Raw genomic sequence first — 26,841 nt, 5'->3', positions numbered from 1 at the left:
TCAGCTTGGCCTGTCCTCTGGCTTCCTTAGAGGCTAACAGATAGAGTCACACCATAGACACAGTCCTGCCAGACATCCTCAGGAAACAAGTAGCCACCCCCTCCTGCTCTATTCTTCATATCTTAAAAGGCTCCCTCCCCCCACTCCCCACGGATCCCCCTACTACTGAACTAATACGGACTTGTTTCATGTATTTTCTTCATATGCTATGCATCTATCCATGTTAGCACTAACTATTCTTCTGGCATAATTACTCTTCATGGGCAACTATCAGAGCTAGCATGAGCATTTTGAGCTAGGCTTGCAAAACAATTATTTTGCCTGTCCATTCAAAACATAACTGACTTATCTACTATGATCACACCAGAAATGAAGAGGATCACACTAAGGAACTTGGGGAAGTCTATGTGAGATGAATCTTTGGGTCTGCTCCCTCAATTTTAGGTGACTCATATAAAAAAGTGACAATGAACTGCCACCAGCCTCCTTAACTGCTAAGGAGGAAGCCCAGCTCCTTAGCTGGGGGTCCATGTATCATTGTTTACTTTTTAAAAAAGGCATGAAGGGACAGTTTTCCAAATAAACTAAGAATTCTTGTTAATCTTAAATTATAATAATTCTCGTTAATCTTGTTTTTTCTGTCTTTTTTCACCAATTATTAAACTGCAGAATTACATTCAATGTAAATACAAGTGCTCAAAATATCATTCCATTCCCTTTTCACTTTCCTTACAGACATCTGCCAGAGAAATATAAAAGAATTGGAACATAAAAAACAAATGACATTCACTCACCTATAATTTTTCTTTCTCCTCTTTCCTCTTATTAATTCTCACTGTATTAATCTCTGGATATGTCTACATTGCAGAGTGAAGTCAATTTACTTTAAATGGACTTTCACCCACCGAATTGTAGAAGTCGCAGGAGTGTGATCACACTACTCTCCTTGCATTGGGCTCTTGCATCCCCACTTGCCACGCTTGGGTTGACGTTCAAAGCAGTAGCTATCCCACAGTGCAACTAGCCGCAGAGGCTTTTGGGAAGCTTGTCGTCCTTCCATGATGCAACGTGTTCCCCCCCCCCCCTTCTTGTCTCAAACAAATTTCAAACACTTTTTCGTGGTGTTTTTCTATGCCGCGCGCACGCTGTTGCCCGAGAGGCATGGAGCCTATACAATTCTGCACTATCATTGTGAGCATCACAAATACCTCACGGCTTATCCTGCAGTAGTTTCAAAGGCAAGACAGGAGCCACAGCATGGAAAAATAGAGATGTTATGGAGGTCACCCTGCTACAGGCCATAGAGCGAAACAATTCCCATTTGTTGCAGGCTGTCATGCACCATCTTCAGTCCGTGGAGCAGCGGTTCTAGTCCTGGGAAACAAGGACAGACTGGTGGGCTCGCATCATTATGAAGGTGTGGGGATGATGAGCAGAGGTTGCAGAGCTTTCATATGAGAAAGGTCACTTTCTTTGACCTTTGCACAGAGCTGTCCCCAGCCCTGAAGCATGTGAATACTCGCTTGACACCAGCTCTGACAGTGGAGAAGCGAGTGGTCATCGCTCTGTGGAAGCTGGCAACCCCAGACTACTACTGATCAGTTGGGAATCAATTCGGAATTGGTAAATCCACCGTTGGAGCTGCTGTGATGCAAGTGTGAAGGGCCATTAATAGACTTCTGCTACAAAGGGTAGTGACTTTCAGAAACGTGCAGGACATAGTGGACAGGTTTGCTGCACTGGGGTTCCCAAACTGTGGGGAGTCAATAGATGGCATGCATATCCCTATCCTAGCACCTGACCATCTAGGCACAGAGTACATAAACCGGAAGGGATACTTCTCAATGGTATTGCTGGCCCTTGTGGATCACAAGAGATGTTTCACCAACATAAATGTGGGGTGGTCAGGAACGGTGCACGATGCGTGCATCTTTAGGAACTCTGGTCCATTCAATAAGATGCAGGTGGGCACTTTCTTCCCTGCCCAAAAATAAATATTGGGGATGTTGAAATGCCAGTAGTGATCTTGGGGGATCCTGCCTACTCCTTGCTCCCTTAGTTAATGAAGCCCTACACCAGGAACCTGGACAGCAAGAAGGAGCATTTCAATAACAGGCTCAGCAAGTGCAGAATGGTGGTGGAATGTTCATTTGGGCATTTAAAGGCCAGATGGAGATGTCTAATCACTAGACTTGACATCAGTGAAAAGAACATCCCATTAGTTATATCTGCATGCTGTGTGCGCCATCATTTGTGCGAAACAAAGGGTGAAAAATTCCCCCAGGTTTGGGCCATGGAGGCGGATAGGCTGGCCACAAATTTTGAGCAGCCAAGTTCCAGCGCTATGCTCAGAGCCAACCACGGAGTGCTTCATCTACGGGAAGCATTGAAAAATCGGTTTTGCAATGAACTGCAGTAATGTATGTTTCTGCTGTGCCTCTCCTCTTTCCCATCCCCCACCCTCGCACCAGTGGCCCCCTCCCCTTCTCTCCCCACCTAAGCTATGAATGAATAAAGACATATGTTTTTTAAAGCTGCAGAGTTTTATTTGTGACCCATTTCAATGGGGGGAAAGGAGGAGAAGTTAACATTGTAAAGTGTCACTGTGCAAGCAACTGTGGTTGTGTGCAGTTCTTAAAGGGGCTGTCATGTCTTTCTGCTCACCTCCACTGGTGCGGAGTGCAGCACATACTGCACCCTGCTCAGCCTCCTTCTAGAGGGCTTGGGGATGGGGACTGATAAAGTAGTAGAAGGTGGAGCATTTTGGAGGGGCTACAGAGGGAGTCTGTCCTGCCGCTGCTCTTCCTGGAGCTCTACCAGATGCCTCAGCATGTCGGACTGATCCCTCATAATATGCAACACCTCCTGTTGCTCATCATGCTCCTGCCCTTGTGCTGATCTTCTGCATTCCATGTCCATGTCTGGTTTTCCCAGACAAGGACATCCTCCAGGCTCTGAGCTCTGTGTCAGCAGCCACAGAAGTGTTCATTAGTTCACTAAACATGTCATCCCACGTTTTTTTTTCCACTGCCTAATCTGGGAAAGTCTTTCAGCAGGAGTTCTGCAATGTGGGCTGAAGGCCGAAGTGTCGACTGTAAGACAAGCAAAGCACAAAATTGCCATTGTTAGCTGACCCAAAGTAGTAAAAGAAATGTTACAATGTAAAAAGAACTCCCCTTCATGTTCACAAGGCTAAGCCAAACCCACATTCCAATCTGTAAGTAGCGGATGGGTCGGAGTGGCATGCCAGACATGGTAAGCAAGGAGCCCTTGCATCCATTATGGAGAGGTTTAATTAGCACTAAAATCCACAATCCACACTTGAGCAAGGAGAGGGATCACCGGGCTCCCCTGTAACATCCAAAGGACCAGTTTGGGAGGAGGTGAGCAAAATAGATTAGAGGACGTGGCGGGTGAAGTGTAGCAGCAGAAAACATAGGACAACCCATGTCCCGACCTGTAACGCCCATAGCAACAAAACCAGAACTAGGAATTGTCTTGGGGAGGTGCACAGGGATTCCGGCCATGGCAGAGGAATAACATAGAGTGATTGTATTGGTCAGGTATTTTAAACTTGCGCCATCTTCCCTAAGTGACCATGTGTGTTATCAGTCCCTAAGGGTAACGCAGGCAGAAAGGGAAGATTTGCTGCAAGCATCGGGGTACAGGCTTGGTTCTTATTCTGCTATGCTGTGTTCCGCGATGATGCCTGCTCATTTAATAGCAGAGTGGTGGGGTAAAGTCTCCTACTGTGGTGGAAGAAATAAGGCTGTCCTCCCCAGAAACATTCTGCAATGGATTACAGATTACCTACATGAAAGTTTCCTTGAGATATCCACAGAGGATTCTCAGAGCATACCTCTGCACATAAATAGTCTGTTCCAGGAGTAACCCTCCACCAAAATTTGGCAACACCCAGGAAGCCCATCCCCTCAATAACACAAACTCCTTTTAAGAAGCTGGACTGGGGACATAACCGCAAAAATTAGATATGCCACGGACACTCACCAGATGTACCTTCCCTGGCATCTCGATCAGTCTCGCTGTACTGTGTGCGGCAGGCTGCTCTGGGGTAACGAACAGGTCCTGGCTCTCAAGGAGAATGGACACCCCACTCTCTTGCACCCTGATCTCCTCATCCACAGATTCCTCCTCGTTTGTTCTGGACTGGGATTCTGCAGAGGTATCGACGCTACGTGGTGGCACAGTGATGGGGTCATCGCCGAGAATCGCATGCAGCTCCTCATAAAAGCAGCATGTTTTGGGTGAGGAGCCAGAATGGCTGTTACCTTCCCTAGCTTTCTGATAAGCTTGCCTCAGCTCTTTGATCTTAATGCAGCACTGCTGTGCGTCTCTGTTGTGCCCCTTCTCCAACATGCTGCAAGCTATCTAAATTTCTTTTGCTGGCTCGGAGCTGAACCAGAACAGACTCTTCGCCCCACAGACCGATGAGATTGAAGGCCTCTGGTCGACTCCATGCTGGAGCGTGCTTGGGCCCTGCAGTCACCATGAGCAGTTCAGCTACAAAGCTCTCTGCACACTGTCCAAACCAGAAAAGATCATTCAAAAATTCCGGGGGCTAGAGGGGAGGAGCTATTTCCTGTTTACATGGCCACATTACAGTAGAGCGTGACTATCCAGAGCGGTCACAACAGAGCACTATGGGATACCTCCCAGAGGCCAATGGCGTCGATTTACATTGAGCTCTGCCTACACTGACGCAAATGCGACCCATGGAATTCAACTTCAGCACTATGCCACTTGCGGAGGTGGATTTATTAAGTCAACTTTTACCACGATTTAGATCGGCAGAACTTCTGTGCCAGTGGAGATGCATACTTAGGGGCGTTGACGTAAGTGGTGTTACATTGACCTCCACTGCCAGTGTAAACCAGGCCTCTCTCTCTCCCTTTTCCTCCCTGCATTCCAGCTACTGTCTCCCTTACTCCCACGTGTATTCCACTGCCTCTTCAGTCCTCCCTCATCTAGTATTCTCTTTCTCTATCCATTCAGCCATAGAACCACTAAATTCTTTACAAACTACAGTAGAACGTCAGGGTTACAAACAACTCAAGAATAGAGGTTGTTCATAACTCTGAACAAAACATTATGGTTGTTCTTTCAAAAGTTTACAACTGAACATTGACTTATTACAGCTTTGAAACTTTACTATGCAGAAGAAAAATGCTGCTTGTAACCATCTTAATTTAAATGAAAAAAGCACAAAAAATTTCCTTACCTTATCAAAACTTTTCTTTTGAACTCTCCCTTTATTTTTTTAGTAGATTACATTTTCCACAGTACTGTACTGCATTTACTTTTTACTTTTTTTGGTCTCTGCTGCCGCTTGATTGCATATTTGTTGTTCTAAATGAGGTGTGTGGTTGACCGGTCAGTTCGTAACTGGTGTTCGTAACTCGGAGATTCTACCGTAATTGAACTATTGGCCACAGAACTCACGTAAGTGAGGTAAAAAATAGTCTCAAAAATCAGAGGAGAAAGGAAAGAGGGGCCCAGGTTCTGGATTCATAGCCCAGAAAGGCCAGGCTAGTTGCTCCCTGGAAACTCATCCTCTCCTGGGCTGGCCAGAAATCATAGCTTTGTAGTGCTAATAGACCCCTGTGTGCTGAGAAGAAGTGTTTAGGGCCTGAACTGTGACCAATCTCAGTTTCTTCCTTTATGCTATCTACTCCAGTGCATTGATGTTTCTCCATTTTACTTTTTTTTTTTTTTTTAAGCCCAATATTGCATTTCCATTGGGATGGACCAGTTGCTGACTCCGGGTGTCATTTCTATTAATCATTGTAATTCATTCATTTTGTCACAGTGTTTTCTTTATAAACTTTTCCTAGAACTTATATATGTAAGCCGACTAGTTATATAGAAATACATGATACTACGGTCAGAATAAGAATATGCTCATTGCATAACTATATTTCCCACCAGTAACACCGAATTGGCTGTTCAGTTTCATGGACAATACAGTTCTGTTGGTGTCACCTTAAAGTAAAGTGTTATGAAATTTTCTTTTAATGAAGCCAGCATAAACCAGAGCTAGATTAGAACCACTAGCCACTCTATTTGAAATTACCAAAACTCTTCTACTATGCCAATGAGCAGTGAGAGTGCAGATGCTCAGTATGTATTGACAAAGCACATGACCCAACTCCCTTAAAGACCAAGACATGAGCCACAAGTACTGGAGTCACTGAAATGGCAGCATCATGGTGTGGCCAAGGAAAAATACAAGGAATAAAATCACAAAATCCTCACCCAAGAAGAGATTATATTGCTTAAGTTCAGACAGTCGTTTAAAAAAAAATTTTCCCTCCAGCTTTTGTGGGAAGACTGTCTGGCTGCAAGATGAAGAGACAAATAAGAAAACTGAAAGTAATTAACAAGAACTACCAAAATTTACACAAAAGTTCCCGTCAATCCATGATCTTTGGTTTTTCATCCTAATTTAAGTCAAGCAGACATTGCTCAAAGACTAAGCTACCAGCTCTAAATGAATACACCAGAAACAGGGAGCATTCGAAATAAATTGAGCAGCTGTCTGTATCATCTAGAGTATAAAAGATAGATGCTGTATTTCATTAAAGAAACACAAAGAACGAAGTCGTTTCTAGGGCTATGACAGGGGGCTATTGGGAGCATGTCTCCTTACAATCTGCTGGATTCCCCAGAGCTTTCAAATACCTGCTCCGTTTCTGGGACTGATTGATTAAAAGTAGATTTCCTTTTGAAAAATCAAGCAGCAGGGTCAATGATGGGCTGAGGATGAGGCCCAAAGTTAATATATGCAAACAGCCAAGAGGAGGGGCAGATTTTTAAAAAAAAAAATTAAAAGAACGATTTCAGCCAGATGTTACAGACATGTGACCTGCCAGCACCGGTCTTGCAAATTTTCTGTACTCTTTGTTCATCGTGTAATTGCATTTTTGTGTCTATAAAAGAAACCTAACCAAGCCCTGTTTTACTCTTATAGAGGAGGAATGGTAACCAACTCAAAAAGAGATTTCTCCTCTAACATTCAGATACTCAGGTTCTGATTCCCATACTGCATTAAGGCATGGGTCATGTTATAACAATGCTTAGGCCAGTGTAAACCCCTCTTCACTGTGACCTGAAATAATGTCATACAGCATTTAGTTTTGCTATGTAATATGGATACATTATGATATGATTTTAATTAAAATGCAGCCTCATGTACTTAATGAAGCAGGTCAATATGTGTATTTCACCTATGCTCTGGGCATAGCTTTCTATCTACTCCTGAGGGCAATTCATTATATTTCTTTCAAATCTATAAAGCCCTATATAATTTGGAACAAGGCTATTTGAGAGATCACCATTCTCCCTGTGCTCCAGCACAGTACCTGAGATCAAGGGAGTTACATTTACTGACAGTCCCTGGACTTTCATGACTGGGGTCTAGAGGGAAGTCTTTCTTAATGGAGGGATGTGAGCCAGTGAACATTTTCCCTGTTTGACTAGCCCCTAATTTCTCTGTTTCTCAGTTTTCCCATCTGGATAATAGGAATAAAATACTTCCTTACCAAACAGACACACAGAGAGGTTTCATTAACATCTGTTAAGTGATTTCAGACTCTCCCTCAAATGGAAATTGTCGTTGAAGTGGTCTAGTGATGGAAGAAAAAGTAATAATGAATTTACAGTAAAAAAATGCCAAAAGTCATCAGGCGAAAGTGAAGGGGACACATTTTAATTAAAATAACTTGTTTTTTCAATATAAACTCTTTCAACTAATAGCTACAATGCTAACACAATGCCCGCTGCCAGATGAGCTCCCCAGCAGTACCAGAGAAGGAAGGGAGAACAATTATTTATAGTTTTCTGCTCTCTCTTAGCCTTCTAAACAGCCTAATTTTATTTGGCAGCTCTCAAGGATCGCTATGAAACTGGTTCATCTGTCACCATCACATCCACCTAACTACTGCATGCAAAAATCCCTGACACATGGGGGTTTTTAAAAGGAAAATAATGAAATCCAAGACTCCCTGACATTGACCAATCAGGCTTTAGGCCCTGATCCTGTAGGTAGGCAGACCCCAAAAGCTGTGGATCCAACAATACCCACCCCAGTTTCAAACTGTAGTTGAGTTCTCAGCTTCATTGAGAACAGGATCATGCCCTCAGCCGTACGTTTCCAATGACATTAATGAGGAAACTTCATCACACTTCGATGAGAGTAGGATTAGTGCATGAGTTTGGTCTTTCTCCCTTTCCCTCTCTCTCTTTATCTCTTCCTCACCTGCCCTCCTAAATTTACTCCCAAAGCAATGCAGGTCTGGATAGGTAATTAAAAGGTGTTTCTTTAAGTAACTTACTATGCTCTATATTAGAATAACTGATCAGTAGGCTTAACTGCTAACTGACAGACTGAACCTATAAAACAGATCTTTTCTCTCCCAAGAACTTGTTCCAAGACTGCAGGACCCAGAGTAGAAAAGAACATCTGCAACAGTTAGTGGAAACCCTAAGAATTCTTGTGAATAAACAGATTGGAAACGAAGTTGGAAATTTCTTAGTGAGATATAAATTTTAAAAATGAAATCCAGTTGAGCTACCCAGTTTCCCTGGGAGAATACAAGTCTAGCCAACCCAAGTATAAATACATGTGGTAGTGATCAATGTATGCTGTTTCCAGTTTACCATAAAAAACAATCATAACTCAATTATTGTCAATGAAGTTTAGCTTTTAATGAAGAAATGTTATAATTTTCAACCTGAGTTTCACTACATCTCTTTTACAATTAAAACATTAGAAAAAGAGAACAAACCTTTTTTTAAAGAACTTCCTCTACATTTTGTCTATTTTTGCCAAATGTAACCAGAATCCTAGATGAACATTAATAAATTAAAGGTACCATTAATAGTTGTTGATGAACAATAGAGATATCTTTTAAGTTTTGGGTGAGTCAAGTATGGCACCATTTTGCTTTTATACAGGTTAGTGGAGGTAACCAATAGTGAATCAGACTCAATTAAAAAGTACTTTCAAAAGCTGAGTACTTTCAAAGTCTCCTACTACTTTGATATTCAACTCTACCTGCACCGTTTTCTTGAATGTGCCTTCTTCATTTTAGTGGTATAATTTTTCTCTCAGCTTTTAAGTTAACACAACCCTCTGGAGACTGTCTTCAGTTTTCTCTGATGGTTACTACTGAATGACAAAACAAACACATTTGGGTTATATGGCTTGTAAGTTAACAGTTAGAAGTTTGCAGCTTCGTGGGAAATACTTTGCTCATATAAAAAAGCCAATGTTATTTGGTTTGATTTAGCATAGCTTTGGTACTTAGTATAAATCAGTTACAGCTGACTTACCCCTGCACATTCTGCGAGCGGGAGGAACACATGAATGTTATCAATTCATGATTTGTGCTGCAGTTAGTTACCACTCATGTGCTGGACAGCGACATAAGTGTCTACCCTTGATCTGGGGATATAACATTAACGCCAATAGATATCAAGCTGTTGGGAAGAAAGCAAAAGCTAGATTGTGGTTAGATTAACATTTGATTGCCTAAACAGTACAGCTTTGAAAGTATGGGAAAATTTGCCTAGTGAGCAAACTGGATTTAAAGAAAAAAAAAAACCCATAAAGCCTGCCAAGCTCCCAAACCCAAGGGAGAGGGAAAAAAGCTAGTGAAGAACTTTAATTAAAGTAAATGGAGAAATCTCCCCTCCTCTTTCTGAAAGGGACTTAAATATGCTATTTTAATGCTCAGCAAATAGTGGATCTTTTTTCTTCAGAATAATAAAAAAAATGAAATCTTCAAAAGTGTTTTCAATCCACACTTCCCTTCCTTCCCTACTAAGCTCAAGGGAGGGGAAAGCACTTTAAAGCAGAGACTGACCCAAAGGGTTCAGCAAGATCTGGTGTTTTTCATAGATTCACAGATGGCATTAGGTGTTTACACAATTCAGTCTATCTTTGAAGAAATGTAATGCTTGTGTGTCTGAGTACCCCAGGTGGTTGCTAGTTGGAATCATCAAGTGACTGTGCTAATGCTGCCCTCTATTGGTTGGTGAGAAAACAGGATACAAGTCTAAATACTGAAGCTACAGAGAATCTTCCTTCGCTATCTTGGGTGATAGAGGCCTGCTTTCTTTTGGAGCAGAAAGTTATGAGGTTTCTTTTACACATTTTGCATTCTGTGGGAATTTCTGATAGTGGTCATGTCAATGTGTAATTATTTGTGACTACGGATTATTAAAGTACTGATATCTTAAATATTGCTACTCCCAAAGTAGCGCAGCATGGGAAACTTTTGACAGATGTTACCATGGCAGCCACCATTGGTTTCAATTAAGTAAAGTATTAGGGACTTATTTGCAGGCACCAAGGCATATGAGCTACATTAGCTGCACTCATCTCTACTCTTAAGTCCTTTTGGGGCACAATCCAAACTTCTATTCTTCCATTTTTATCACTCTGTCCCTTTGAAGCCTTGGCTTCCACAGAAACAATAAAATGAACTAAGTTAAAATTCAGTGAGCTCATGAAGCATTGAGCTTGTTATAAACATTAGTTTATGTTTACAGTACCTTTAGCAGGCTGAAATACTCCATTGCGACCTCACTATAAAATGAAATTTAAATTTTCATCCTTAATCACTATAAACCATTCTTCTCTCTCTGTCCCATTTTCTCAAAAGACCCTCCTTAGTCATCTTTTCCTTAAACTGTACATTTTACATTGCCCCATTCTTTCTCTAGAGCCCATGACATCTAATCCATTTAGTACCTAGATATAATATATTGATCTTTTTTATATTCTGAGGTGTCCAGAACTGTGTAGAGTATCCCAAGACCTTCCCAAGATATATAAAAAGAACAAGATCAGATTCTTTTGGTCATTAGTGTCAGTTGGGGAGGCATCTGTGCCCAAATGTCCTTGCACACCACCACCCATAGGAAAACAGAAAGGGCAAATGGGCCCAATCATTCCCCAGTTCCTTCACCAATACAGAATCCAAGAGGAGTAGAACTCTGAAGTAGAAGAGAAAGAGGGCTGGCCATGGAATCCACATGGACAATACATCTCGAAGAGCCACAGTTACTGTAGGATAAGTAACCATTTTTTCTTCTTGCAATGATTGTCCACCTGGATTCCACTTTTGGGGACTAACAAGCAGTTGTCTGTCTGCTTGAAGGTGGGATCTTGGATTCCTGCTTAAGCACTGAATGCAGACAGCCCTACCAAAATGGGAGTTTGATCTGGAAACATCTGCTAAAGAACAGAGTCTTGGAAACGTGTGGCCAGAGCTCCACACAGCCGCCCTACAAATTTCAGGTACAGGGACATTCTTCAAACTGGCAGCAGAGGCTGCTTGAGCACTAATGGAATGTGGCTAGGGGGCTCTAACCTGGCAAACTCATTTCATGTTCTTATGCACATGAAGATCCATTTTGATAATCTATATGAGAATATTGCCTTACCTGTAATCCTATCAGCAAAGGCCATGAACAGTCATTCTAGATGTGTCCCTGAATGATTTTGTCCTCTTCAGGTAACGAGACAATACTCTGACTATATCAAATGTGTGAAGTTTAGCTTCCCCACAAGTTGAGTGCGGTGTGGGGAAGAAAACTGGGAGATTAATAAATTGGTTCGTAAAGAACTCAAACAATTTTGGGCAGGAATTTGGGGTGAAGTCTGAGGAAAATCCTGTCCTATGAAACACTTCATAAGGGGGTCCTACCATGAGGCCTGAATCTCCCCCACTCTTCAGGCTGATGTAATGGCTATTAAAAAGGCAGTCCACATTGATAGATGGTGTAGAGAACAGGTTACTCAAATGGGGGTGGGGGTGGGTCATCAATCCTGTTACTACTCTACTGAGGGCCCAAAAAGGGAGGAGATTACCAAACTGGGGGGAAAACATGAGAACCTTGCCACTGTAGGCTGGGAAAATACAGTGTGGCCCTGGATAGGAGGGTGATGTACAAATCCTGCTACTAGATGGACCTTTATGGAATTTATAGAGAGTCAAGATTGTTTCAGAGCCGGTAAATAGCCCATTATGGCTGAAACAGGCAATATGTGTCAAGGGAGACAGCTGATGCTGAGATGCCCAAAATTAAAAACCTTTTCCACTCAGCTTTGTAAGTCAATCTAGTTGAGACTTTCCTGGTTCAAAGCAGAATTTTCTGAACTTTAGCTGAACAGCTTCCTTTTGTGGACGTCATCCAGTCAGCATCCAAGCTTTTAGATGTAAGGATGCTCAGTTTGCATGTAGGATCTGATCACTGTTCTGTGAGACTCTGTCAGACAGACCAAGCAAAGGGATCAGGGGCTTCACTGAGAGGTTCACCAGATCCAAATACCAGAACTCCCTGGTTCATGCCAGGGCTGTCATACTAATCCATGTAGCATCTTGCCTTTGTTTCCTCAGGACCCTCAGTATTATTGGGATTAGAAAGGATGGTATACCTCAGTCCTGGGGTCTAAGGCATGAGAAAGGCATCTGACAGGGAGCCTGCACTGAGCACCCTCTGGAGCAAAACACTTGGCATTTCTTGTTCTGAATTCTAAAGGCACCACCTCCTCCACTGCCCCAGGTTGTGGAATTTGTCATGAGTCACCATCCTGATCTTGAGATGATGGAATTTACTGAGATATCAAAGATCCAGAATGTGATGCCTACCCCCTTTATTCTCTGGGAAGAAAAAATAGTGAGAATGAAAACCACTGCCACTGAAATTTAAGGGCACCTCCTCCCCTGCTCCAAATTGTAAAAGGGAGTTCACTTCTTGTTTCAGCAGTATCACATGAGAGGGGTGCCTGAAAAAGAGATGGGGAAGGTGGGAAGGGACTGCAATAGGGTAGAATATCCCTTGTTGACAATTCCTAGAAGCCACTGGTCTGAGGTGATTCGAGTCCAGGCTTCCCAGCAGTAAAAGAGCTTGTTGCCAAACAATTGGTGGTAGAAAGGAAGGGAATCTCAAGAGGTTCTGCCAGTCTCTTGACACTGGCATCAAACCCCCTGCCTAGTAGAAGACACAATCATGCAATAGCAGAAGTTGTGGGGGGTCATCATTGCTTCTCTCTTGGCAGTTCCAAGATTATCTGAGGCTCATAATAGTACTGGCCAGAGGGATGCTGCCAGAAGGAATTTTGTGATCTCACTTGTTCACTTCTTGGGACTGAGACACAGATCCAAAGAATGCAGAGTTGCCCTGGAGTCTTTTAACAAATGGAGGGCCTCATCAATCTCAGAAATAAAAAGTTCATTGACTTCAAAGGAAAATACCTCATTTGTAGCTAAGATCTCCCTGGGAATCCTTGAGAACTGGAGCCAGGAAGATTTTCCCATCACCACAGATGTGACCATAGTACATGCCACTCTATCAGTCGCATTCAGCACCACTTGTGGGGAAGTTGTAACCGATCAGTTATCTCTTGGTCATGATTGCTTCTAAGATCCACAGCTCCAGGGCAGCCTGACAAGAGGATGGCACCCGAGCCCGAGACCCTAGGCCTTCCAGGATCCACAGCTCTGGGACATTTGACCAGAAGCACTGCACCATTCCCTTTCTCAGAGAATTTTGAAATATGGCAGGATATGGGGGTGGAGAATGCATTGCAAACTAGAAAAAAAAAACCAAATTTCAAAATATCAAAATCCTCCATGAAAAGGACAGCTCTACAAATAAAAACTTCAGTAAGAAGTCACATTTGTGTCTTCTCATCCTTCTTGAAAAGAAGGAAACTCAAAAATGCACAAATATTAGTAAGTAAATAGGCAATAACTTTTCTTTTTTCCTGTAACAGATTAACTATTGTAAGTGCATATATTTTTCTCAATGCATTTATGAGCATTCTGGATTAAACAGAACATATTACAGATAAACTCCAATTCCACAAAGAGTTAAACACGTGCATAACTCAATGAGACTCATTACATGGATAAATTTACAGATATACTTAAATCTAAGATTCATAGTTCTGATTAATTACTAAGTACAGAAAAAAGCCCTCATTTTCAAGTAATCTTTTCACCACTCACCTGTGTTATCAAAAATTCTTTCATTCACTTATTTTATCATTATATGGATTTTGGAGATGAAGCTTTTCTATTTTAAAGTATCTTAACTTCAGTGTATTCTCCCAATATGTCACACTCTGGAAAGACACCATAAGATAACTTCTTGAACTGCCAGAATAGCTGAGAATGCTTCAGAAATGTGGTTTCTCTTTTTCTGGCAGATAATTTTTATAACATTGCACCACAAAAATCTGTGTTATCATTTATTTTTCTGTCTGCTGTGAAAATATTCTGCCTAAACTGAACTTGTAATTCCAGAGGATTCCTTGGTTGCTAACCACAGCATGTGTTACATTTTATGTATTGACTGGGAACATTCATCATGCAAATTACAAATCACGACTCCTCCTTTCTTCCTTTTTCTGAGTTAATACAAAAACAGGTCAGCAAAACAACTTCAGTTAAATACAATGTGATATTTAATTGAATTGGACAACAAGGTTTTTCTCTGGAAATGGAAATATGGTCTTCTGGCTAAGGCACTGGAACAGCAGGAGAGCTGGGCTCTATTTCCTGGCTCTCATACAGACTGCCTGTGTAACCATGGACAAGTCATAGAATGACAGATTTTGCTCCCCCTTCACTCTTGTCCAGGCCCCTATACAACACTGGTAATGTGCCACAGAAGACCATGGGAGAACTCCCCTGGCACAGGATAGGCCATTTATGGTGGTGTTGGGGGAATGTTGGGCTGTGGCTGAGTGCTAGAAGTATGAGCATGCCAGTGGAGCATGATCTATGTCTATGAGGTTTCTGGGCAGCACTGTAGCTCATATACAGTTTGATGTGTCTGTCAGATATTACAGCAGCCTTTGTCTGCTCCATCTGAACTTGGCAGCCATTTTGACCTCATGAAGCAGCCATCTGGAGGATGTGATGGTACTACCTTCACCTCCCCTATGCCTGAGCTGTACCATCTGTGCCGCCCTTCCTGGAGGCACCGTACAGGATCAGACCCAGAATCTCAGTGTCTGGGGATAACACTTTAATGTATCCCACAGAGGCAACGGGAGGATAAATCTTTGTGAGGTGCTCAGACAACAAGTTGGTGTCCACCGCAGAAGCATCTCTAAATAAATAAAATAAATCTTTCCAAAAGTAACATTTTATTAAAAAAAAATTATTTTACTTCTGAAAGGGTTATAGAGAGCTGCTGCAGGTCTAGTTCTCTAAGACCTAACTTCCACCCTTCACTCGGTCTTCACCTCCCTGCATTCAGCATTTCACTCCCCTCATGCCCTCCCCTTATATCTCTACAAGCACCCTTGTGCTGATGAGAAAGGTCAGCCAACGCTCTCATGTGGCACAGCAGCTGGTTTTGCTGCCCAATAGTTCAAATGCTGCCCCTACAGAACTAGTTCATATACCTGCTAGTGCTGCGGCCAGAAACCATTTTTGAATCAGAGGCTGTGGCCGAGATTTCAAGTGTAGGGTCAAGAACACCTCTTTGTGGGAACTCTCGCAGTGCATCCACAGTCCCATTGTCCCCATGTGTCTCCCAAGACCATGGTAACCTTCTTCAAACAACACTTAGGGACTGTTCCTGTACAGTGCAGGTATGGAGTACTGGACATATACAAAAAGGAGATAGGCCTAGGCAAGAAGGGCAAAGGAATCCTATCCTGATGTAATGTGAGAGCTGCTGCTGCATAGCTGCAGTAAGGTCAAGACAGCAGTGTTTAGACTCACAACAACTTTGTGCTCCCTGCTATACATCACTGCAGGAGATGCAAGATCAAGACCCTAGTAGATTGCATGCACTTTGCTAAATGAAGGGTAATGTGGTCAGATGCCACAGAGCACATTCTGCTCCTCCCTTGTCCACCAACACTGATTGCATCTACAGCTTCCTCTCCATCCCCCTCCTACTCCTCTCTACTCTTTCTCCATCTTTTACCACAGCACGTATGTTTGTTGCGGGTGGAGGGCATGCATGTGCAATATATACACATACAGCCCAGAAAGGAAAATGTCAAAGATAGCCATTGTATCTCCCATGCGTCATGTCCAAAAACAAATCTTCTCATTCCACAGAGTTTAGAAAACCTCCCCCACCTGCTGCTTTTTTAATTGAATTTAAATAATTTCTTTTTAATTAAAGCAAAAAATTACTTGAAATTCCATGTCCTCAAACTTGTAGTGTGGGGTATGTGGGAAATTCCATAAAAATGTCATGTAGCAAACATGGAAAGCTTTGCACAGGTGCATTCACTCAGCCCTATGCCACTTCCATGTATGTCTTTCATAAAAATGTGTTGGATTTATTTAAAAATAAACACAAATAAATAAACAAACAAACCTAAACAAATAAAATTAAAAATCAGGAAATTCTTTCATACATTTTAAATTTTAAAAGTTTGGGCCAAATTCTGATATTTAACATTACATATCTTCATGAGTCATCCCACAGAGGACAATGGAATGAATTCACTGGGACCAGTCAAGGAGTAAGCTAGTCAATGTGAAGAAGGGTATCAGAATCTACCCCCCTGTGAACAGCAGCCATGTTGAACTGAGGGCATTGGAGGATCAATTCTGACTCTGCATTAAAAAATAAAGCAGCTTGCGATCCAGGATGCAATATTTTATTAAAACCATAATCAGAGAGAGCAGCAAAACCTTCAGTAATGCAAAATATCAGGCCATCTTAGTAATATAGGGAAACAACCTGTGCTTATTGACTACTTTTTAAAGAATATTATAAACCAAATGTATCTCCAGGGACCATTTCCCGTTTCACCATTACATTTCAGAGACCTGAGTCAAAGCACTTAAAAGGTATGTGTTGTGGGTCAAAGTACAGCCTTGATTGGGCTAGAAAATACACTTTCAGCTGACATATATTAAATATAAAAAGTAGGTGTGCAGTATCAGAGGAATGTGAGGTGTTATGATGAAGAACCATAAAGACAGGAAGCAGGCATGGTATTCCAAACCTAATTTTAGCTGTATGATAGTAATAGGGAAGCGCTGTCTAGCTAAGGAAATTCAACTGCCATTGATGCTTCAGCAAGGGGACCTCCTGAACCATTAATGAAAACAGTTTGTGCTAATGTAGGCTGGGCAAAATTGTTCTCAATATAAGTTCAGGGAGACCATTGCCAACAATACTTTGATTTCCTAGTATAGATAAACCTTGTGAGAGACAAACAATTGTTATTTATTTGGGACATAGGTGCTCACGCATGCCCAGCAGCTTAATTGGGCCACATCCTGACGCCCTGAAACCTGTCTAAGGACTGAGTAAATTTGACAAAGGACCTTATAACTATTTGTAACTTTTGGTTTTGGAATGGAGGGAACATTTCCTCACTCATACAGAGGGAAGAAGTGGAAGAGACTAGGCTAAAATTGTCTTCCTGGTATATGATTATGCAATTTTCCCAAAGGAGTCTTCTATTAGTAAAAATGTTGATAAATCTCAATGGGGCTCATTTATTACACATTTAACCTGCTAACAAGATAGTAGCTATTAAGTAACAAGATAGTGCCAAAATATATTAGGTGTGCTGGGCACATATTTTTGATAGGCAGAATTCCTTTCCATTGAGGTATTTAATGATGCTATTGAATCACTTATTTGTCAAATCAAAAAAAACAAAAAAGGATAATGGTTAGAAACTAGTGCTGTGACAACTTACATCATTGTACCTTGCTGGCATACTTTGCTTTCTATAAACTCTCTAAACTCTCCAAGTTGGTTTTCTCTTTTCCTTACCTTTATATTTGTGCCATCTGAAACACTAATCCTGTCTCTTGTCAACCTACTCCTATCCTTTTTTCATTTTACAAGTCTCTTAACTCAGCCACATTTTAAAGTACAGTAGAACGTCAGAGTTACGAACACCTCAGGAATGGAGGTTGTTCGTAGCTCTGACATTTTTGTAACTCTGAACAAAAAGTTATGGTTGTTCTTTCAAAAGTTTACAACTGAACATTGACTTAATACGGCTTTGAAACTTTACTATGCAGAAGAAAAAATGCTGCTTTTAACCCTCTTAATTTAAATTAAACAGTTTCCTTACCTTGTCAAATCTTTTTTTAAAAACTTTCACTTTATTTTTTTAGTAGTTTATGTTTAACACAGTAGTGTACTGTGTCTGCTGTAAGTGCGGGCATGGTTGGGTCCTGAGAGTGAGTGATAGGTGCTTGGAAGTAAGGAGGTATTTTTGTGGGTTTGGGGAGGCAAAGTATAGAGATTGGAAGGAGATACTGTGGAGAATAGTTTAGAAATGAGAACAGGAGGAAGAATGGAGACTGAGAAGATGCAGAAGACAGTCGATTGAAGTGATTAGGATGCAAAGAAGCAGCAGCATAGACTGAAAAGAAGGAGGCATTCTCATGAAAAACCACAGGGAAGAGGGAGCACACAAATTTGGGAAGAAAGGAAAACTAAGGTAGAAAGAAAGGAAAAGAGAAAAGGAAATGAAAGAGATTAATTTAAAATGTTATTTGGTAAAGCGGACCGTTAGCTGAAGGTGTGCCTGCAAATGAAAGCAACACAGAAATGTCTGCTTTTATGTACAGATTCAGCATCTTATCTTTGAATATTCACAAAATTAGATGAAATCACTGGGTAAGGGAGTAATCCTCCCCCCATGTACATTTTAAAGAACAATATATGCAATAGTACACTTCTAGTATTTTGAGCAGCTCAAAACGCTTGACTTTAACTCCCCTCAGTTTAATCACTGCATTTGCTTAATATGTATACAGATGGCTCTGAAATGTGGGAGAGTCTTCAGCTTGAGCTTGATCCAAACTGTGGGGACTGAAAGGATGTCCCATGTAGACCCAACCATTATTTCACCCTCCACCCTTATTTCCAGTTCACTTGCTCACTGGGCATTTATTCTTATATCTACCCCTACTTGCCCATGACTTTTCACCAGCATCTGCAACAAATGCAAAGGCAACCTTGGCAGTACCAAGGAACCTGCTAACTCCATGCTCCTTTGGGTACTTTGACAATGATGGAAGCTGGTTTACAGTGTGGTCTTATATGGTATGGAGATTTGTAGCATTGAGTCCGGGATTTGCATGTTAATTTATTCTTCTTATAGTCCTAGGTGTGGGAAGAATTATTAAAAAGGGAGAAAAGAGGCTTTTATTTAACTTGATATCCTAAGGGAGCAGCAGAAATATTACAATTCCATAGTTCTCTAAAACACTAATCAAAAATTAAAACCAGTGATGATTTTACTTGTCTCACTCCACAGGGAAAGTCATGACTTGATGACTGATATGCCTGAAGTTTTTCAAAAATAAAACAGCTGCCCAAGTTCACCTCTAACAAGTACCCTTTTTATTTTTTTACCTGTCAGAGAACTTGCTAGCAGTCTTTCTTGAAGATGACATTTGTCATTTGAAACTTCTTACTATTTGTAACTCAGTCTCTCAAAAGATGCCAGTCTCATCTACAGCAGTAAAATGAAATAAGCCTGTTTAACTAGTGAAAGAGGAAGTCACAAAATTAAGTTTCTATTTTCTCTTAAATGTTCTTTCATGACTGTCAAAAAGACTTTTGTCAGATTCATGTCCTGAATGATATTCAACATTCAGAGACTTGGTTTCAGCCCTGAATGTTGTAATGTGTGTGACCAGGGCCATATTATCCATTAAGCACAATAGACACAGTGCCTAGGGACTATGAAACTTTCAGGGCCTACGAAAAAAAAATTTATATATAATTTTTTTTTTATTTAAAAAACTATTAATAGCTTAAAATCAAATTAGTTTTTTCGGTCGGGTGGCCTATGAAGGTAATTGTGCCTAGGGCCTATGAAGGTCTTAAAACGGCCCTGTGTGTGACACCTGCTGTTAGCATCTGCTTATATCACTATCACTTAACACAGCAGGGGGAAAAAATGTAATGCACAATCTTGTGTGTAAACAAATGGATTCTTCTAAGGAGTCCCATTGGGTTAACTCATCTGTTGTGGTTTGGTGTAAATTAAAAGATTTACTCTAACAGCTCCTTTCTATTATCAACTCAGCTAATTATTATTGCAGTTTTCTTATTGGGGAAAGAGGTGTGCAGTGGTTGAGGAGTTTATTCCTTTAATAGGTAATCATTTAAGATAGCTACATTATGTTGTTACCCTATGTATGGTTTGACTTATTTGCTGTACAGATCCCTTGTTCTTTGATAGCCCTGTTTCCTTACTAGATGTTTGCTAAAGTAGACTGTGGGGTATGGAAATAAAAACTTCATTATGATGCATTGTAGGATTATGTAAATTTAGAATTATGTTTGTCCCACTTGCTTTTAATGCATTTATTCCACTTTCTCAAGAATTAACCCTAGAAAGGAATTTTTGACTATTTTCACTGAACACTTTTCACATCTAGAGTTAAAAAGGACGAAATCAGGGCAAATATACCTATTCAGCCAAGTAATTCCTGACCATCAGAAGTCCTATACTTCAGTATTCACAAATTCAGATGAAAATATTGGACAAAGGAGTAATTTCTCTCCTGCATTTAAAAAAAAAAAGTAAAAAAACCCCAAAAAACAAAAACAAAAAACCAAGAAGTACACAGTCATAGTAAATTACAGCCTTATAGTACCTATCATCACAAAGTCATTTAAAACCTGCAGGCCTCAGTCTGCCCTCATTTACCCTCATAAGACAATCAGATTCCTCTATATCACTCTCTCTTATTTGACGTAACACTGAAATAGTTACCCCAGCAGTGGAACATAACTCACAATTATAACAGCATCAGTACATAACTTGTTTAGGAATCCTGGGGCAGATAGTCCGTTGGTGTAAATTGCCATCATTCCACTGAAATCAACTCCATTAACTTCAAGGGACTTATGGGAATGTAGACTAGATGAGCTTCTACCATGCCATAGTCAGCTGAACGTGGGAATTTAGTTAGGAAAGAATACATTATCCAAATTAGAATTTGGCCGTTAAGTTTCCTTTGTGCCAGAAGTGCCAAAAAATCTTGAATGATTACAAGGGATCAAGACCTCAGCTTCATACCTCATCATAAAAGATAGCACTCTGTGGCAGCACAGGGCCAACTCTAACATTATGTTGAAGCAGTACTACCTCACAGGGAAGAGAAACACCTACTGAAGCACCGACACCACTTCCTGCAACACCCTGGCTTTTCTTTTTTCCATCCAAGTGTGGAGCATTTTTCACTCTGCTTGACTTGTAAGGTACTGCCATAAGGAACCTCTTTTTCTAGTGGGAGCTTAGATGAATGGAAAATCTTAGCAAAATTATTCAGTTATTGACCATTGACCAGTTCCAGAGCTCTCTATCTAGTCCTTCAGAATACCTAGGGGCAGGTAAGTCCCTAACTTACTGTCAAGACATTCTGCCCCTTTACAGAGCTCATATAAATGAAGATATGAAATAAAAGAAAAACATATTTCATCACTCCTCACTTTTCTGCTGATTTTTAAAAACACAGTTCAAATCCACTTGCTTCCCACTACAGGAAAAGAAAGATGTATAGTAGTTGGAGGTTCAAAAAAATGTGGTGGCTCTGTTAAAAACAAGACATTTCCATGAAGAAAAAACAAATCAGTCTCTCACCTCAGCTCATTCTAAAATCCTCTAAATATTGTTACTATTTCCAAGTGGTCAGGAAGCTTTGGACTGCCTGAATGGATTCTTTCCATTTTAGGAAAGAAAAGAATTGGAGTGGGAGTGAGAAGAAAGCATGTGAATAAGCAACAGGTAGAAATAGTGGATGACGATAGGGCAAGAGGGAGACAATGAGAGGGAGAGGGGTTGAAAGAAGAAAGAGTGAGTGAAGATAGGTGCATTGTATTTAGGGAAGAGTGAGATCAGAAAAGAGTGAATACACAGAGTGTATATGAATGAGGAGAGGGTGAAGAGGAATACACAGAATATTAGATTTCTGCTGATTTTTTCATTGTACACACGAAAAAATGTTGAGATCCTGCTGGCCCTGAGCCCTCCCTATCCCAGGTGCAGGGCAATATGAAGGGTAAGAATTTGACAGCTTTTGCACCTTATTTTCACACTTCATTACTTCAGTGGGACTTTGGTTCTTAAAAATAATTGTTCAAATACTGCTACTTAGTGGCTTAATTTTAGTCTCACTGGCAAAGCTGCCATTGACTTCAGGGCGTTCAGGTCTTAAGTCAGCGCTATCTCACAAGGCAGTTGCCAATTAATCCAACTCATTGGTGAATTGGAATAGACACTCATCTTCCACAAGAGGATTTAAAGCTATCTCAGGGACAGGTTATTTTATTAAATATTCCCCCCAGACACTGTCTCTCGTCTAACACTGCACCACCTTCACCATCAAGCAGGCTCACAGGCTTCGTATCAGACTCGAGTCCCTGCTTTTGGTTGCTAAATCCAGCTGGCTCTTTCTCTGTGTTATCTCCACAGTTCATACTTTCCATCCCTACCACCAAATCCTGGTCCATACCCTGGTCCTTTCTTACCTTGATTACTACCAACTTCTCTTCTCTGGTCACACCAATTCCTGCATTGTACTGCAAAAGTCTATCTTCCCCATCAGCTTCTCCAACCATGTCAGCACCTTTCCCACAATTTGAACCCCTGCACTGGATTTCAGACTCCTCCTGCAACACATTCAAATTCATCATTCACTTCTTTAAGATACCCTACAGCTCTGTCCTTGCAGACATATTGGACTTGACTCTCCTCCTACTTATGCTGTTGTATCTCCACTGACTACAATGAACTTACAAAGATGTAAGCCAAAGGAAACTCATACCCTTTGCTCATAGGTGCCCCTGCTCTTATCTACATGCATTATGCTCTACCAATTCAATTGTCCTTGATTCCCTCTTTGGGTCCAATTTGCCTCTGCCATGCACCTCGTGTAGTAAAGTGGGTTGGCGTTGCTACCAAGTCAGAATAGTAGTGTTTTACACCCACTTTGCACAAATATAAATGAACACACAGGCACAAGTTAGGGGATCAGGGCATGAAACAGGAAGCATATCTCATGATCATGCTCTTCTGTAACAATATTATTAATTATTATTAATTATTTGTATTATCATAGTACTGAGGAGCCCTAGTCAGGACAAGGTCTCACTGTGCTAGGCGCTGTACAAACAGAACAAAAAGGCTATCCCTGCCTCAAAGAACTTACAAAGTAAGTAGTTCCTCAAAGCCTCTTCTTACTCCTTGTTTGTTGGTTTACATTGCATTAACTCTTATTTTCACTCCTTGGGGTGGAGACTGTCCTTTTTAATCTTTCTGTCAGGGGATTCATTCAAAATAGATGCACTGCAATACTTCAGCCAGAATAGGATGAAAGTCAGCTGAAAGACTATATGCTATAGTTAAGGTCTCAGAGGCAGTTGGAAGTAGATATCAGCATGTCTGTGAAATTCTCCCTAGCTGATCATTTAAAAGGATGGCTGATGTCGTTCTGCCAGGTTTGCTTGGGCTGTATTACACAGTACCTCTTTTAGTTATGGACAATTTTACTTACAACCTGTATGCAACTGGAGTAGACATAAGATACAAATACCAACTTTTAATTATATTGCCCTCAACACTGCATTAACTGAGCCTCAGGCCTGATCTACACTGTCACGCTGGGTCAACCTGAGGTAACTAGTGTATCTCACATCAACGTACTTACATCTATGCAGTGCAGTGTCTTCAGGATGCTACATTGACAGGAGACACGTTCCCATCAACACTGCCTTCCGCCTTTCAGGGAGGTGTACTAATTCAGTCAACAGGAGATCGCTCTCCCATCAACTGAACAGGTCTACACAGGCCCCCTCAATTGATGCCGCTGCATTGATGTCTGCCACCGTGGCAGTGTAGACATGCCCTGAGTCTTCTCTACAAAAGTCCCACATGTATATGATGAAACAAGCACTCCCACTTGCTCAGAGACTGAGGGAGGCTAGGGCTTGCTCCTGCAATTGAATCCCACATGGACAGACCCTTGCACTTGCCTGCAGCCCAATTGACCACAAAGGGGCTCTGCCTGGACTCAGTGGTCCACCCATGTGTATTCAGTTATAGGATCAGGGCCTTAGAGAGCTTTTCTATAGGCTAAATCGTAAATAGACCTGTCTGACTAATGGCTAGAAGTGATTTATTTAATGAATTTTTTCCATCTATTCAAACAATTATTCAAACAACACCCCCCCCCACCCTGTTGATCAACCTGCAGCATCACAGAGCAAAGAATATTACTGAAATTATTCCCAAATGTTTCCTGTAAATCTGCAAATAGTTAATTCGTGAAGAGCATTTCCACTATTTTAGTGCTTAACGTGAGCTGAACTATTCCTTCCCTTGCAAGGTCTTCAATGCAGTCCTACCCGAAATCTATGCACTAGTGTGGGGTATAATAGACACGGGCGGACAGATCTTTCGCCATTCTTTCTCTATATTTACAAATAGTATGTCACACTATTTACATGCATATCTGAACATCAGCTGGAAGGGGCGTGTGGTTTAAGTAGGCTGCTTCACTTCCCACAGCTTCTGCAAAACATAGCAGTTGTTTTGACTATATCTACAGTCGAAGAGAAAGAAAGCATTGATTAAAGAAATTATAAATGGGCATTTCATCTCTGTCAAACATTACAAATGGTACACACCTGAACTCAGTTGATACAGAGCTGTTATAATTGGCCAATGAAAAGGGCGGGTGGGGCAGGTGGCGGGGAGTGAAGCTCAATCCAGTTCCTGACATCTGGTGACACCTCATTGAAGACTAAAGATAAGAAACAGGAGACATTATTGTGAGCTTTCTTTATCCTGTTATAGTTAGAAGGATGTTTACTTCCACTTACCTGGTGGCTACATATCAGGAGTTCCTCAATATCTGACCTGAAGCAAACAGACCTTTTTATGATGTTTTTGTCACCTCATTTCAGCTTTACATGCAGTCTCCATGGAGTCTGAGAAGCAGGCGGATGTGAACGGTTTTGACCAACAGGTGAGCAAAAATGCCCAGGGCAGGAAGATAGCATTCCTCCTTGTATAAACAAACTTTTTCACCAAGTAACTGCAGTGGCAGAGCGAGAGGAAATGAAAACTAATGGAGAGTAGCAACTGGTTAAACCTAAAGCAAGTTTAACAAAGGGCATCGGAGAGACTGAAAATTAGAAGAATGCATAAGCAACTATATCACAGAGATTAAACAGCCATGATTACTTTTGTTTTATATGACTGGGCAGACAAACAAGGCCTCTTTAAGTCAAAGGAATGTTAAGAATCTATTTTAAATTTAATAAAAAAGGTAGTGCAAACAGTAACAGCATTTATTATAGCAGATCTTCTTTAACCTTGGTGTAGTCTGATTCAAAAATCCCTGACCTTCTACTGAGCCAATGAAAGGAGGATGTGCTTCCTCTATAGAAGTATCTGCTAGTTGCTGGATAGACCAAGAAAAACAGAATGTATTTGGTGCAGAGATATTGCCTCACCATTATTAATTCTGCTTTTTTCTTCTTCTACACCCGCAATAAAATCCTGGAATATATAGTTCACTTTTATCACGCAGCTTAGAAGCTGGAGATATTCTCCTTTAGCCCCAGATAGTTTGAAGGCCAACATTTTCAAATGTGGGTGCCTGAAGTTAGTAACCTAAATCCATATTTAGACATCTAAATATATGGCCTGATATTTCCACCCCCCCTCCGCTCCCAGGTGAGCCCATCACCAGCTGATCTGAAGCACTTTGAGCTTTAGGCACCTACGTTTGAAAATTTGGGCCTAAAGCAATTAACTGTAATTTAGTCTGGCATTGCTCATTGTGGTTGGGAGAGCTGTACTGTTTTTTCACATAATCATAAGCCAATGATCATTTCAAAGTCCTACATTTGACATAATCCCCTGTTAATATCTCAAAATTAGACAACTTCATTCATCTTATTTGACACATTTTAGTGCTGCTGCAATACTTGATAACAAGGGGGTGGGGAGGAAGAGGTGTGAGGGAATGAGCTGAGTGTTTGCACAAACCTTTTTTTTTTTTTTTTTTAAATCCAGCTCAAGTATGTAAAGTGAGATAAATGGTCAAAGTGCAGAGACATACTGTACTCAGCAGGAGCCAAAAGCTACTCTCTGGATTGGCAGCCAAAGCCATCAGCACCGGATCCTTTCCGTAATTTCCAGCTCGGAAATGTCCTTCCTTTGCTCATGACAGACATAAACCAGCTGTGCTTCGAGAAAGGGAGAATAGAGAGAAGAAGAGACAGACGGACTGGACATGAACAATAACGAATGCTGGAACCAGCTGCAACCTGCAGGTCACACTTCTATGTCAACAAAAAATGTTATTTAATATTTGCCAAACACTGAAGTAATTCATCACAAGATATAAGTAGATCTATCATATAAGTAGAAATTGCCTGTTGAAGATTAACTGAACATATCACATTTCCAATTTGATGATTTAAATGGGAATTAAAATAGTATGAGCCTTGTAGGAAAGACGCATTCATTCTGCGTGGTAGCAAAATTCTCATGCTGGTCAATCTCAGTAAAGTAATTTAGAAAATGTTAATGCTGGAATATTTGTATTCACAAAAAAGAGGGGGCTGTAAAATAGAATCCCAGCTCGATATAATTCAGCTGAATGTAAGAGTCTGATCAAATAAAGCTGCTATTGACTAATCTAAAGCATGTATAAAACAAAACTACTGTGGAAGAGGAAGATGTTGATTATTTTAAACATGGAGGTGAAGGGTTTTGAACCACTCATTTCTGGCAGTTGCCCTCTAAAATATCTGCTTTCGCCAGGGACATTCCTC

General features: G+C 41.0%; 1 long non-coding RNA gene across 1 annotated transcript; it reads right to left on the bottom strand.

Moving 5' to 3' along the window:
* Positions 1–2,645: 2,645 nt before the first annotated feature.
* Positions 2,646–25,527, bottom strand: LOC137162887 (uncharacterized). The gene is made up of 7 exons (XR_010922549.1): positions 24,682–25,527; positions 22,525–22,665; positions 13,284–13,620; positions 9,074–9,187; positions 7,560–7,643; positions 4,009–4,540; positions 2,646–3,092 (listed from the first exon to the last, which is right to left on the bottom strand). It is a non-coding gene; the product is annotated as an uncharacterized lncRNA (long non-coding RNA).
* Between the last annotated feature and the right edge of the window lie 1,314 nt (positions 25,528–26,841).

The sequence above is a fragment of the Emydura macquarii genome, unplaced genomic scaffold (genome assembly GCF_026122565.2).
Source record: "Emydura macquarii macquarii isolate MOO-44397 ecotype Brisbane River unplaced genomic scaffold, CSIRO-AGI_Emac_v2 contig_2473, whole genome shotgun sequence".
NCBI classification, from domain to species: Eukaryota; Metazoa; Chordata; order Testudines; family Chelidae; genus Emydura; species Emydura macquarii.
Note: the sequence above shows the minus strand (reverse complement) of the source record. Positions and strands in the feature narration are given on the sequence as shown.